The sequence below is a fragment of the Alligator sinensis genome, unplaced genomic scaffold (genome assembly GCF_000455745.1).
Source record: "Alligator sinensis unplaced genomic scaffold, ASM45574v1 scaffold132_1, whole genome shotgun sequence".
Classification (NCBI taxonomy): domain Eukaryota; kingdom Metazoa; phylum Chordata; order Crocodylia; family Alligatoridae; genus Alligator; species Alligator sinensis.
Window position 1 is genome coordinate 83,318 of NW_005842776.1, and position 5,769 is coordinate 89,086.

General features: G+C 57.3%; 1 protein-coding gene across 1 annotated transcript in view; it reads right to left on the bottom strand.

Moving 5' to 3' along the window:
• LOC106722854 overlaps positions 1–5,769 on the bottom strand; it is a 28,178-nt gene that overhangs the window by 2,848 nt on the left and 19,561 nt on the right. The window lies entirely within an intron of this gene.

Genomic DNA, 5,769 nt, shown 5'->3' on the forward strand with positions numbered 1-5,769 from the left:
TTCCCCGGGCTCTGCAAGGAGCTGCTAGGGGCTGTGCAGGAAGTGTCCCCCACTCTCCAATTCCCATGTGGCACGCGGACAAGAGTCAGCTGGGGTTGGGAGGCACGGACCCAGCCAGACCCATCCTGCCAGAGGCACCCAGCCTGGACCCACAGATCCTAAAGCTGCCCCAGCATGTTCTACTGCAGCCCCCGCCCTTGCTGGGCAGCTTCTGCCTGGCTTTCCTCCCCTCTGCCCACATCCTTTGTGGCCTGGGGGATTTTGGGCACTTCTGTGTTCCCAGCCAGTGCTAAACTGGGTTATTCCAGTGAAGGGGCCAGGAGCCCTGGGTCAAGGACAGGGGCATGGAGCTGACAGGCAGGACCCAGGACATCAGGGACTGAAAGCTGGCAGCCTGGAGCTGGCCAGGGCCCCTGCCCCACGGAGCAGCCTGGGAGAGTGTCGGTGTAGCAGACAGGCCATGCATCCGGGGGTAGTGGGGCAGTGGGTGCTGGCAGCCATTCGCTGGGGCTGCCCTGGGGATGAGGGGTTGGGGGGTGGATGGGCCATGCATGGATCCACTCACAAACCCCAGCAGGAAACACTGCCCTGCAGCCCGGCATTCCCCACCAAAGCTCCGGAGGAGCCCCCCCCAGCCCGGGCTAGCACTTCCTTTCCCTTCTCGCTTTGGTTTATTTCTGGTTTATTTCTGGTAGTTCCGTGCAATAAAAATATCCCCTGCCCGAGGCAGGGTGATGGGGAACCGTGAAAGGCAGGCAGGGGATGGGAGAACTGTGCACATGCACCCCTCCAGCATCCCACAGCCAGGGCCAAGGGAGCACATAGCTACTCTTGCCCTATAGGCACTGCAAATCTTTGGAGTGGCAAGGCAGGTCCCCAGGCACTGATGGGCAGGAACTGTCCCAGGGTGTCTGTGCTCAGAGTCGGGGCATGGAGCCTGAACACCTAGGTCCCGGCTGCTTTGCAGCTGCTCAACCCCTTCCCCCACCAGGTGCTTCATGATGCTCCAGGGCTTCTGGCCTCACCTGCAGCCCCAACACAGCCCGGCATCTCCAGTGTGCAGGGGGAGGCTCCATAAGGAGCAGAGGGATGAAGGGGCAGGCTGTGAGGGACCCATTGTCCTGCCTGTCTCCTAGTCCCCGGGCAGACAGCTGGGAGCAAGCTGGCCATCAGGCAGCAGCACAAGGACATCAGTTTCCCACCCAGGGAGCCCCAGAGCCTGGGACCCAGGAGTCTGGACCCCAAAGCATGGGACAGGCTGGGAAACAGCCACTTCTTCCAGCTCCTCATCATGGCTGCTGCACTTCTCTGGGGCTCCTGGACCACATGAGGGGCAACTTCTGCAAATGGCCCCATCCCAGCCTGGCAGGTGGTGGGGAGGCATCAGTAGCAGGCCCCAGAGAAGCCAGAGGGACCCCGTGTCTGCAGCAACTGTGCAGGGTGACTGTCTTGAAGGGCAGGGTCCAAGACTGGACACCGTGCTCCCAGGGATGTCTCGGCAGCACTGAACGGAGCGGGAGCATTGCTGCCCTGGACTGGTATGTGGCATTCACAGGGATGCAGCCCAGTGTGCTCCAACTCCTATCCATGCTGGGACTCAGCCCATCAGGATCCTGGCTGGAGGGTCAGGCCTCTCTGCTCAGGCTCAGACCAATGCTGCATTGGGGGCAGGAAGGGATTTCTTCCTTGGTCACATTGGTCTGGACTGGGGGGGTTGCCTTTCTCTGCACCGGGGGCACGGCCTCTGCCTGGGGTCTCGGGCATGTATTAATCCCCTTTGCAGCAGCAGGATATTAACAGTTGCGGCCCCCCCTGATTTCCAAGCGGCACAGTCTGGTGTGATGCCTAGGGCTGTGTCAGGGTGATGGTGTCATGCTGCTCAAGGATCAGACACCAGGTTTGTCTGGGCTGGTTTGGTCAGGGCTGTTCCTGCCTCAGGCAAGACTTGGAGTGGATGTGACCCTGCAGCTCCCTTCCAGCCCCATGGCTCTAGGGTCCCCAGCTCCTTCCCTGCCCTGCTGCAGCCCCCCTCCAGTGCAGGACTGCACAGGCAACGGCTCTGTCCTCGGCGCAGGCTTTCCTCCTGCATCAGTACAGGGTCCTTTTGAGCCCCTGCCCTGTGCTCTGAAGACCCTGGTGTCACCAGCGATGAATGCTGTGTGCCGCATTCCCTCCTTCAAGCCCTATGAATGTGCAGAGCAATGCCAGACCTGGCAATGCCAGACCTGTGGAGCTGTTTCCAATTGGACAGAAGCTGCTGGCAACACCTCTCTGACCAAGATTAGCTGCTCTGCCATGCGCTTACTGGGCAGCAGTTGCCTCCAAACCATTTCCTCATGTGCTTCAGAGAAGGCCCCAGAGGTTGCATGTAAACCCTTGCTGCAGCCCATCTAAAGCAAAGCTGGTCGCAGAGCCTGTCGCGCGATGCAGCAGGAGCTCAAGTGGTGCAGCAAGACGACTCGTTTGGAAGAGCTGCCGCTTTCTTGTGTCCTGCTCTTGGAGTACGGCTGGCTTTTTGCTGTTGTTTTGCTTTGAGGTTGCCTGCCTCAGTTTCCCTGACTCCCTTGTGCACTGTGATACCCTGGGAAAGAAAGGGTTAAGCTTTCAGCTGCCTTAGACCCGTATCTCATCAGTGGCTAGAGAATGGGCGCATCAGAGCAGGACAAGGGGCGAGGGGAGGTCCCTGTGCAGCTGTGGCAAGGATGCTGCGCTTTCCTCCAGACCTAGGATCACAGAAGAGAAGACCCCAGGAGTTCTGGGGGAAAAGCCTGTGAGGTACCGGAGAGGGGTATTCCCCTGGAAAGGGGGGACAAAACCCCAGGAGATTTATTTGGTGCTGGCAGGAGACCGCGGCGATCCCGTAGGATGGCTGCTCTTCAAAGGAAGATAGAAAGATAGCAACGGAGAGAGTGTGAGTAAGAAGTGAGAGCCCTAGGAAGCAGATAATAATTAGCCCTACACCGTACCATTAAAGTCCCGTCATCCAACAGCCTGGAGGAAACAACCCGACACCTAATTGAGCCAGAGCCTGCAGCCCACGGAGCTGCCGGGGCAAAGCTAAGACCAGGACAAGGGAGCCAAGGACTCTGAGGTCTACAAGCAGAAAAACATTAGCCCTGCAAGCAGGCTGAGCGATGAGGGGATCAACTGTCTGGAGGAAATTCCCCCATCACCCCAGGGATCAGTGCACGAAGCTGAAGTGAGGGTCATTGGTTGTAGCCGTGTATGTCTAAGGACATAGGCAGGCAAGGCTCTTTGGGGTAGATGTGATAATTTTTATTAGATTAACTAAATAGTTGGGGAAAAAAAGAAGCTCTTTGCAAGTTTGGAGGAAAAAAAACCACCCTTCTTAAGGCATGCAGCAAGGAAGCCAGATAGGTTATGAGTTAAGCAAACTAGCGGGGCCTCTCTGAGGGATAAGAGAGTCCGATATAAACTGACAGCATCTGGGAGTGATGATTTGGCATGCTCAGGACTGTTTTCTTTAGTTTGTAATTTGTGTTGCCTTTATGCCTATGAGTGGGACCACCTGAGCCAGAAAAGGAGCGGTTCCCGTCCGAGACCTGAAGAGTGAATGCAGAGCGGTGAGCAGATCTAGCCCTCGCCCTGCGATTATTGCAAGTGTTATCTCGGTGAGCAGCAGACCAGGGTGGAGGAGCCCTGCACAAGGTGCACCGCAAGGTGGGTGAGGAGTCAATGGACTGTAGAGGGTAAATCCTGGATACAGAAAAACTGGGAGGAAGTTACCCCAGGGTGCATTTTCTCTTAGTCTCCAATACTGCCATTAATGCACAACAGGTCAGAAATCCAATGGCAAGGGAGTGCTGACCCTAAGTAGGAAATTAACCCAGGGGTCAGATAGCACCATGTCACAGTAGGAGAGAGGGACAGGTGCTGGCTGAGATGCCTGGGTCCAGGGTGGAGCAGGGCAGGGCTGGGCACTGCCCTTACTGCTGTGGCGAGACCCCACCCTGACCCTGCATGGCCCACACCTAGGTGGGGGAGCCTGGAGGAGGCACTGGGCAGGGGCAGGGCAAGAGGAGCTGGGGGAGAAGTGTGCAGGAGTGTGATGGAGAGGGTGGGGGTTTGGGACTCTGGAGATGGCCCGGCAGTGGGTCCTGGGCCAGCCGGGGCTGGCGGGAGCTGAAAGCAGGAGGGAGGGTGCGGGGTGGCAGAGCCTTGGGGGAGGCTGAGCCAGCAGACGGGGCTGGGAGCCAGGCTCTCAGAGAGGCCACAAAGCCGTGAGGCTTGTCTCGGTTCCCCGAGTCCTTGCTGCTCGTTCCCCTCCAGGAACTCCCTTTCCCTCCTGCAGCGAAGCCACCACTTCTGCTTCCTCTTCACAGGATCTCATCTTCACCCCCACAGCCGAAGCCTGTCTGCCGCACCCCGTCTGGAGGCCTGCATCCCTGGGCTTCTCCAAGGCGCCTCTGCTACCTCTGCCCTTCCTGCTCCGCAGCAGGACAACCGCCTCCCACCGAGCCCAGCCAGTGCCAAGCAGGGCGGTACCATCAGCTCCACAGCAGGGCAACAAGGATGCTGAGTACTATGAAGAGGATTTCCTATGAGGAGAGAGTAAGGGGGCCAGGCCTGATCAGTTCAGAAGAGAGATGCTTGGCGGGGGCAGGACAAGGGTTTATAACGTGCTAAATGGTGAGGAGGAAATCACTAGGGATTTATTACTGACTGTCTCTCACCTGGCAAGAATGAGGGGTCACCACATGAAACCAGTAGCAGTCAGTTTAAAATAAACATCAGGAAGTTTTTCTACCCAGCGTGGCATTAAAGGGTGGGACTCATGACCACCAGATGTGCTGGGAGCTGAGAGTGCATCCAGATTCACCAAGGGACTAGACATGTGCTTGGAGGAAAGGGGCATCAGTTGCTATTGAGGAGTGGAGTGAGGGCACGGCCTCTGAATCAGAGCTTCCTAAACCTTCAGCGCTGGAAGCTGCAAGGGAGAGAGGAACAGGGGAAAACCCTGCTCAGACCCAATCTCAGAAACATAAGTCAATGCAAATTACAGACTAAAGAAAACTCTGATCAGCCCTGCCAAGCCAACCCAGACATTTCCATTGTCCAGACTCTCAGCAACACAAGAGTCACCCCTGACACAGCCCCAGGCATCACCCCCCAACCTGCCACAGGGAAATGCAGGGGGCTGCAGCCACCAAGGTCCTGCTGCTGCAAAGGAGGTTAATAGATGTTCAACAGACCCCAGGCAGAGGCAATGGTCCGGTGGCAGAAATCCCACCGTCTGTGTCCCTCTCCAGACATCTGTCTCTGCCAGCGTGAGAGGCTGGTGTTGAATCCCTCAGGGCGGGGATCTTCGCCCCTGTCTACATGGCAAAAGCCTGGTGCCTGGGAGGCGGATGCTCTGGTCAGGATGGGAGGGGGGAGGAAAAGCCCCACTCACCTGCCCAGGTAGCCAGTGATGGTTTTTTAGATTGGTTTGGGAGTGGCCAGCACTGGCAGCTTCGATTGGACCAGGCTGCTGAGGTCAGAGAGGGGATAAAAGGGCCGGGCCAGGAAGAAGGCAGCCATTATCCATGCGGTCATCCAGGTGAATCTGAACCTGGCTCTCTCCTCATCACCGCATGCTGCAAGAGTGCCCTGCCTCCAGAGGAAACAACAACCACCTCTGGACGATGCGAGTGAGTAACCTACTAGAGATCCGATCAGATATTTAGCTTCAGTAACTCAGATGCGTGTTGAAACGGCTACCTCAGCCACCCTGGTTTGCTCTATGGGATTCCTTTGATATTCCTGTAA